Source organism: Neofelis nebulosa, chromosome 4 (genome assembly GCF_028018385.1).
Source record: "Neofelis nebulosa isolate mNeoNeb1 chromosome 4, mNeoNeb1.pri, whole genome shotgun sequence".
NCBI lineage: Eukaryota > Metazoa > Chordata > Mammalia > Carnivora > Felidae > Neofelis > Neofelis nebulosa.
Genome location: NC_080785.1, coordinates 83,639,282 through 83,649,415, shown reverse-complemented (window position 1 = coordinate 83,649,415; position 10,134 = coordinate 83,639,282).

Sequence of the window (10,134 nt, the reverse complement as noted above, 5' to 3'; positions counted from 1 at the left end):
TACAGATGCCTCAGATAGGCTAAAAATTTCAGCTTTGGGAATGAGTATCTAGACTTATTTTATTTTTTTAACATTACCAAGGTTTCATAATTGGCAATCTGCCAAGAGTGACCAAGAAAACAATGAGTTTGGGCAATTGCCCTACTACCCCCACTGGTGTGAGTATACTCCTTTCTACTACCCCAACCCCAACTTGGAAGGGTTAAGAGGCAAATATGGACATAAAAATAGCAAATTACAGAATATTTGTTATAAAAAACAATCCACAATTATTGCATTATCTAGTCATACTGTAGAACTAATTGGTTGCTTGAGAGAGTTATTATGATTGAACTACTCTATTCTACCTATCATCATACAAAATGATTTGCTATCCCAAGTAAACAGCAAGTGGCTGTCTCTGACTTACTATGACACTATATACCTTACCCTTTAAATTACAGTCTGCTCTATACCATGTTTTACAACCAGTTTAAAAAGGTCAATTTGACAGACATCAATATAACAGCATGTATCTTTAATGGAAACAAAAATAAATTCTATGCATAAATTAAAATTTGGTAACCTACCTGTGAATGGTTTGTAGACCATCAACTTGCCTTTCTACACAGGTAGACAACTAGCAGATTAAGCCTAGATTGAGTTGTCAGGCAACAAACTAAACTATAAAACCGATGTTTAAGTAGATAAAATTAGAAACGTTGGCAGACTTGCCCTCACTTTACAAGACAGCCCAGCCTGATGTCACATCCCTCACCTCCAGGACCTGGAGAAGTTTTTGGATAGTCAACTGTTGGAATAATGAGGTTGACTCATGGTGAGGGAGGAGGTGGTTGGAGGAAACCATCTACAGCGTATCAAAAAAAAGTTGCCGGGCATGATTTCTTTCAGGATCAATGTGCTTATACATGTAGAAATAGGCAGGCACATGTCACATTTTTCAGGAATATATCCCAATGAATATGTCTGTCTAGACCCAAGTAGTTCTCTACCAGCTCTCAATTCATTGCATAGTATTAAAAACTATATTACATTTTGGGAATCCTATCCTTATCAAGAGAATTGTGGATTAAAGATAGCTCAGGAGAACAGGAGCAAGGATTTTTCCTTTCAGCAAGAATTTACCAATCTCTACAAAGAAATATTTCATAATTGAAATGAATTGTTAAATTATCCCAGGCTTTATTTACTAATTTATTTTTTTTATGTTTATTTATTGTTGAGAGAGAGAGCTTGAGCAGGGGAGGGAGACACACACACACACACACACACACACACACACACACACACAGAATCTGAAGCAGGCTCCAGGCTCTGAGCTGTCAGCACAGAGCCTGATATGGGGCTTGAACTCACAAACCACGAGATCATGACCTAAGCTGAAGTCCGAGGCTTAACCGACTGAGCCATCCAGGCGCCCCTATCCCAAGCTTTATTAATCTAATTGGAGGTTTCAAAAAATAAGGAAAATAATAACTTATTAAATAAAAAGGATAATGGAAACAGGGACCTACTGTTGCCTCTGAGCCAATGGCCCACACTCAGATGAGCAAAGCTCATAAAGACCCATTTACTAAAATACCTCTTCAACTCTCCTCAAAGTTTGAGCCTTATTTTCTTGTCAGCATGACTCAGCACATTGTAGCCAATCAGCAATAATGCAACTAACCAATGAGAATTACCTTCTATACACTTCCTCTCAAGTGATTCATAAACCTTATTGTAACCTTCCTGAAACCAGCTTCTTAGTGCTTTTTGGTTTTAAAGTCCTCTCTTTGAGGGCAGTTTGTTTCATACCCACTAAAATGTCCCTATCAAGTGAAGTGCTCAGATTATTTTTGACACCCTTTATACATAAAATCTGTATTATTTTATTTTTTTTAAGTTCATTTATTTTGACAGAGAAAGAGCACAAGGTGGGGAGGGGCAGAGATAGAAGGAGAGAGAAAGAATCCCAAGCAGGCTCCATTCAGTTGTTGCACTGATCCTGACAGGGGGTTGAACTCATGAAACAGTGAGATCATGACCTGAGCTGAAATCAATAGTCAGATGCTCAACCAACTGAGCCACCCAGCCACCCACAAAATTTTAGGAAGGGAAGAAAAGAAGGCAAGACATTCAATAGTACAATTTAGAGGAAGTAAAATTAAAATTTTGACTCTGATTTGCAACCAGTCATGGCCTGAAAAACTTGGGCCGTTTTTCCTGGGCAAAGATGCAGTGAGATTTCCCTGCTCTTGAACGTTGTCCATTGCCAGATGATTATGAAGACACAAATAGCATGTAACCACTCTCCCTCCCAAAACAGGAAGGTGTTTCAGGGGAGGTATCTTGGGCTACTCTGCTCTCCATACTAAAAAGCAACAACAAACAAAAAACCCAAAAGCCACAAAAGTAGCTTTGCTAATAAAAGATACAATTAGATTTCACTCCCCCACCACCTGAATCCTCACCTCTTCTCTATGCCTCCACCATCTCCCACTCTGTGTTCACACAAAATGAAACTCTTTGAGTAAATCTGTTGATTTTCATTTAAGCGGATGTTTTGTAAGTTTGAGAGTCAATTTAAAAAAAACTAATTTCTTTGCGAGACAAATGACACCTTGCTTGGGATGATTTCTCCAACAAAGACTGGCAAGTTCAAATTCTTGTTATTTGTATTGAAGCAGCTGACAAAAATGTTTTGTGTTGGAATTTGAAACCCAGAACAAAGTCTACTGTAGCAAGAGGTCTGGGGGATTTTGTGGAAAATAGTGGAATAGTTTAATTTGTGGTAAGTTTACTAAGTTCTTAAAAAAGGAGGAGACCCCAAAGACATTTGGTATGAAGGCAGAAATGGAACTTGGTTTAAAGAACAAAATCTCACAGCCAAGTTCTAAAATGACTAATTCCAGAGCACCTGGTGGCTCTTGATTTTGGCTCAGGTTATGATGTCATGGTTCGTGGAATCAAGCCCCACCTAGGGCTCTGCTCTGTGTTGACAGCACGGAGACTGCTTGGGAGTCTCTCTCTCCTCTCTCTGCTCCTCTCCTGCTCATGCACACTGTCTTTCTCAAAATAAATAAACATTAAAAAATATATTAAATTGACTAATTCCAAAATAGAATCCTTCAAAACAGTAACCACCAAATGCTCTGCCACATGTTAAAGTTCACAGGGGCAAAGGCACACAATTGGAGATAAAATTTACTTGTGATGAATAAAGAAGAGAAATGGGAATAGCCTGAATCTTCAGGTACCTCTCAATCAACTCCTGTGTACAATTTGCCTCAGAGTAGGTAGTAACATTCTCACCCCCTCTGCACAATATAAAGTGGGATTCCCTGAATGCAGCCTAGGGGTAGTGGGCATATTAGATCTGTCTCACATTTGAGTAGGGGGAGTAAAAGCTGAGACTGTGGCTTTAATCTGGGAGCAAGGTCTTTTATCACAGGCGTTAAACAGCAATGCTTTCTAAGTTACCAAGAGTTAAACTGTGTCAAAATAGACCAACACTAGTAAATGTAGATATGTGATTTCTTACAGGGTTTTCTAGATGCAATAAGACTCTGAATCACAGTTTCTTTTAATCTTCTATCTATTCTAGAGGCTATTGCAGTATGCTTTCCAGAAGAATGGGGTGGTGCTTTACCCTTCCCCATTAAATTACTTAAAACCTGTTTTCTTCTTTCTCTAAAGAACTCTAATTGTCCAAAAAATGGAAATAGCCAATTTTCTGGACAGATAGACATCAGAGTTCACTCACCACAAGTTTTTGGTGGGTATTCTTGCCTTGGCCTTATAGGCAATATTATGAAGCCTTGTGAAACATTAAGAAGTTTATTTATGTAAGCTGCCACTCTAGAGGAAGAGATGGGAGATGAGAAATTGACAACATGTGAACTTTTCCAATGCTAGAAATATTTCTGCAGAATGAAGTCAAGAGTTTATATATCAGCTTCACTACAGGGAAGAATCTGAAGACACCTGGGAACCTTGCAGCCTTCTTTTGAAGATGACTTTTACTCAGACAACCTCAGAATTAGAATGTGGACTTCTTATTTCTTGTCTGACAAAGACAACATCAATAACGTATACCTTGCCAAAGATGATGTCAGCCTTGAAAACAGAAAAGATTTGACACGATTTCAAAAAAACGTCTCAGAGAATTCTGAATTTCCTTGACATAAACTGCCCTTATCTGGAGAAGTGGCTATGAAAATTCACTTTGTTTCTGTTTGCTAATGCTTACTTGTATGAATTAGGAGTTTTTGTACCCTGCTGTTAAATAGAAAAGAGTCAAAATTAATTGTCTGTTAATAATAGCATGTGTATTACCATGTGAAAGGCCACTTACCAATTCAAATTATTATTCATATCCACAACAGCAGCCTTTATGTTGAAAATTACTTCAAGCAGAATTAAATGAATTTGCACAAGTTGAACTTAGTTCCATTTTTAAGGGAAATGGCATTAAGTTTTGCAGCAAAATTCTTAATGAAAGATGTTTAATTTTTGAAATAGAATTTTTAAGTTTCATTACATAAAGGAAATAAACTTCTAATAAAATACAATGAATTTTAGGTAAACTTTTTGAAGTTTATATATGCTGATATATTAGAATAAACAGAGTTGGAAAAAGTTTGTAGATTTCTTCCGTCTTAGAAAGGTTTGTGGTAACAGTATGGTGCCGGCACAAAAATGCACACATAGATCAATGGAACAGAGTGGAGTACCCGTACATAAACTCATGCTTATATGGTCATTTAATCCACAAAGAAGGAGGGAAGAATATACAATGGGATAAAGATTGTCTCTTCAGTAAATGGTATTGTGGAAACAGGACAGTTACGTGCAAAAGAATGAAACGGATCACTTACTTAGTCTATATACAGAAATAAACTCAAAATGGATCAAAGACCTAAATGTGAGATCTGAAACCATGACATTTGTAAAAGAATACATAGGCAGTAATATATTAGACATCTGCTTAGCAACACATTTATAGATATGTCTTTTCAGGCAGAGGAAACAAAAGCAAAAATAAACTATTGGGACTACACCAAATAAAAAAAGTTTTGCAGGGCAAAAGGAACCATAAAAAAAAAAAAAGAAACAGAAACCTAGTAAATGGGAGAATATACTTGGAATTAATATAAGGAATTAATATCTAAAATATATAAAGAACTTCTACAACCCCAACCCCCAAAGCAACAAATAATCCGACTGAAAAATGGGCAGAGGACCTGAACTGACAAGTTTCCAAAGAAGACCTACAGATGGCCAACAGACAGATGAGAAGTTCAATATCACTAATCATCAGGGAAATAATAAAACCACAATGAGCTATAACCTCATGCCTGTCCGAGTGGCTAGTATCATAAATACAAGAGATAATTGTTGGTGAGGATGTTGGCAAAGAAACCCTCATGTACTGTTGATGGGGTTAATTGGCGTAAGCACTGTGGAAAACAGTATAGAGTTTCCTCAAAAAATTAAAAGTATTAAATATATTAAAAATAGAACTACCATAGAATCTAGTAATTCCATTACTGGGTATTTACCCAAAGAAAGTGAAAACATTGATTTGAAAAGATACATGCACCCCTGTCCATTGCAGCATTACTTACAATAGCCAAGATATGGATGCATCCCAAGTGTTCATCAATAGATGTGTGAATAAGGGAGATTTTATATATATGTACATACATGCATGCATGCATACATACTGGAATATTACTCAGCCATAAAAAGGAATGAGATATTACTATTTGCAAAACGTGGATGGACCTGGAGGCTATAATGTTAAGTGAAATAAGTCAGATGAAGGACAAATACCTTATGATTTCATTTATGTGGAGCCTAAGAAACAGAAAAGAGTCATGAGTAAACTAACGATTGCCAGAGCAGAAGGGGTTTGGGGATGGGTGAAATAGGTGAAGAAGATTAAGAGGTACAAACTTCCGGTTATAAAATAAGTCATGGAGATGAAAATGACAGTACAGAAAATATAGTCAGTAATACTTAACATAATAAATCAGTGGTTACAAAAGATTGAGTCATTTTCATAAGGTTTACTTTTTTGTTAGATTATTCAATAGTTGGCCATATATATATATATCCTGCCTGCATTAATAAAATTTTCTTTTTAATATTTTCTGATGATTAATAACAAATCTTCTGATTTTCATAGTATAAAATAGGTTTATTTTATGAACTCTTAATAACAGAGCCCCATAGATTTCTCTTCTATTGAATATACTTATTTGTAGACCCTGTTTATTAAGCATTATATTTTTAAATATCCTTAAATTCTTAGAAAAAATTTTATAGTTAGCCCCCACTTTGACATCATATTTATGAAAAGTATTCTGAAGATTCTGTGTTTAAATGTTTCAATATCCAAGTGTTAGTCCTTTTTCTTTTCCTTTTCTTAGATATATGTTTCTAGGGATGCCTGGGTGGCTCAGTCGGTTGAGCGTCCGACTTCAGCTCAGGTCATGATCTCACAGTCCGTGGGTTCGAGCTTCGCATCAGGTTCTGTGCTGACAGCTCAGAGCCTGGAGCCTGCTTCGGATTCTGTGTCTCCCTCTTTCTCTGCCCCTCCCCTGCTCATGCTCTCTCTCTGTCTCAAAAATAAGAAAACATTAAAAAAAATTTTTTAAAAGATATGTTTCTATATATTGAGAAAGCATGTTAAATTTTTCTAAGCTGTTTTCATATCTGAGAAAAGCTTACTGTAGTTTTCAAACAAAAAAATCATTCTAGCTGCAAATGAAATTCTTACTTTATAAATTTTAACTTTAAAACTGCAGTGATTATGTGATCTGGTGGTGTAGATCACTGTCTTCTGTTCCAGTCTGATTTTTGTTCAATTCTAAATAATTTTTATCCTGCTCTAAAATTTACATTGTAGAATAATATACAAATCATATTTTATTGTATTGATTTATATATTTTATTTGTATTTGTAAAATTTTCAATATTTATTGATTGATTGAGATACAGAAAGAGCACAAGAGGGAGGGGCAGAGAGAGAGGGAGATATAGAATCTGAAGCAGGGTCCAGGCTCTGAGCTGTCAGTACAGAGCCCGATTAGGGGGGTGGGGGGAGGGGCTTGAAATCCTGAATGGCTAGATCATGACCTGAACCGAAGTTGGAGGCTTAACCAACTGAGCCACCCAGGTGCCCCTTGATTTATAAATCTTTAAATATATTTACTAAACTCACTATTTTCTCATGGTATGAGAAAAAAGTATAAGGAAAGGAATAGTTGGGTATATAGAGACTTACTATATGGTTTTTATATTAGTGCATTCTTTATTGCTTTTTTGTAATTTTGATATTTTATCAAGAATTACTAATTTTTAAACATTGATTCCTTTTATCTCTCCATAACATAGATTTTTGTTTTCATAAGTATAACCCACTTATTATTTACACTTCATTCCAATACTGGCTTGAAATAATTTCATAGATTTGTTGTCTACTGAATTGATTTGATTTCTAGAGTGTCTATTTTATCTACCACCTTAAATACACATTTTTACTCAGCTACCAATATTTTAGTTAAAATCAGTTTAAAAATCTTATCAGGACATCTGGGTGGCTCAGTCTGTTGAGCATCTGACTTTGGCTTGGTCATCATCTCACAGCTTGTGAGTTTGAGCCCTGCATCAGGCTCACTGCTGTTGATGCAGGGCTGGCTATGGGTCCTCTTTCCCCTTCTCTGTCTGCTCCTCCTCCACTTGTGCTCAGTCTCTCTCTCAAAAATAAATTTAAAAATATTAAAAATAAATACATTAATTAAATAAAAATAAATTAAAAATCTTACCAAAGGGCACACTTGGGTGTCTCAGTCAGTGAAGTGTCCAACTCTTGATTTTGGCTCAGGTCATGATCTCCCAGTTTGTGGGATCGAGTCCTATTGTGAGACTAAAATGGCAGCGTGGAGCCTGGTTGGTATTTTCTCCCTTTTTCTGCTCTTTCCCTGTTCTCTCTCTCTCTCTCTCTCTCTCTATATATATATATATATATATATCAGATATATATCTGATATATATATATCATATATATATCTGATATATATATATATAATATATTTGATATATATATATCATATATATTATATATATATATCATATATATTATATATATATATCATATATATTTTATATATATATGTATCAAAATAAATAAACTTTGAAAAAATACTTAAAAAATCTTCTCAATGAGTTTTACATCTTACAAATACACACACACACACACACACACACACACACACACACACACCTTTATTACTTTTAATTGCCTTATCACACTGGCTAGAACCTGCAGCCCATTGTTGAATGAAATGGTAAGAAAGGATATTCTTATGATGCTCTAATCTTAAAAGGCAATTATTTAGAATTTTACCAATAAGTATATTAGCTTTAGGTTTTTCAGACATGGCCTTTACTGCACTGTGCAAGTTTCCACCTCATTGCTAGTTTTCTGAGAGGTGCTATTGCAAATTGCTGTTGTATATTGTCTTTTTTTTTTCCTGTGTTTTGTAACTTTTGAACCACTTTCACCCATTTTGTTAAACCCCTGCCTCTGGAAACTACAAATCTGTTCTCTGTATTGATAAATTTAGTTTTTCGATTTCACATATAAGTGACATGATACAGTATTTGTCTTTCTCTAACTTATTTTGCTAAGCACAATTTCCTCAAGGTCAATCCATGTTTCACAAGTGCCAAGAGTTGCTTCTTTTTCATGGTTGAATAACAGGCCACTGTGTGTGTATCACATTTTCTTTATGCAGTCATCCATTCATGGATACTTACTTGTTTCCATATCTTAACTATAGTAAATAATGATGCATTGAACATGATGGTGCAATTATCTTTTTGAGAGTGATTTTGTTTTCTTCAGATAAATATCCAGAAGCAGGATTGGTGACTCATGTGGGAGTTGTATTTTTAATTTTTTGAGGAATCTCTGTACTGTTTGTCAAGTGGCTGCACTAGTCTACATTGTCACCAACAGTACAAAAGGGGTCCCTCTTCTCTACATCCTTGCCAACATGTTTTATGTCTTGTCTTTTTGAAAATCTGTTTTGACAAGTAAGGGGACATCTTATTATGGTTTTCATTTGCATTTTCCTGACAATTAGTAATACAGGGCACCTTTTCTTATACTTGTTGGTGTACAAGATATCTTCTTTGGAAAAATTTCATTTCAGTTTTTCTTCCCATTTATTATAGATTTTTTTTTCTTTTTTGGCTATTGGGTTGTATAAGTTCTTTACATATTTTGGATATTAACCCTTTATCACATAAATTGTTTGAAAATATTCTCATTCCCTAGAATAAATTTTCATTGTTTTAATAGTTTCTTTTGCTATACAGAAGCTTTTTGTATGATGTGTTCCCTCTTGTTTATTTTTGCTTTTTCGTTGCCTTTGCTTTTTGTGTCAAATCCAAAAAAGTATCGCCAAGACTGAGGTCAAGGAACGTACTCCCTGTGTTTCATCTAGTTTTGTTGTTTCAGGTATTCCATTCACATCTTTAATTCATTTTGAGTTGATATTTGTATAAGGTGTAGTAAGATAATGGTCCAGTTTAATTCTTTGGTTTGTAGCTATCTGGTTTTCCAGGCACTAATTTTTGAAGAAACTGTCCTTTCCCCAATGCGTGTTCTTGCCTCTTTTGTTGTAAAGTAATTGATAATATATGTGTGAGTTTACTTCTGGACTCTATTCTGTTTCATGATCTATGTGTCTGTTTTTGATTGCTATAGCTTTGATTGCTATGTGATACTGCTTTGATTGCTATAACTTTGTGGTATAGTTTGAAATCAGAAAGTGTGATACCTCCAGCTTTGTTCTTCCTCAAAATTGCTTTAACTGTTCATGGTCTTGAGTGTTCAATATAAATTATAAGGCTGTTATTTCTATTTCTGGGGAAAATGCCTTTGGAATCTTGATAAAGATTGAATTGAATCTGTAAAATTCTTTAGGTGATATGGACATTTTAATAGTTCATCCATGAGCATGACATATCTTTCCATTTATTTGTATTTTCTTTGATGTATTATCTTTGATTTCTTTCATCAATTTCTTACACTTTTGAGGATACAGGTCTTTCATTCCCTTGGTTACATTTATTCCT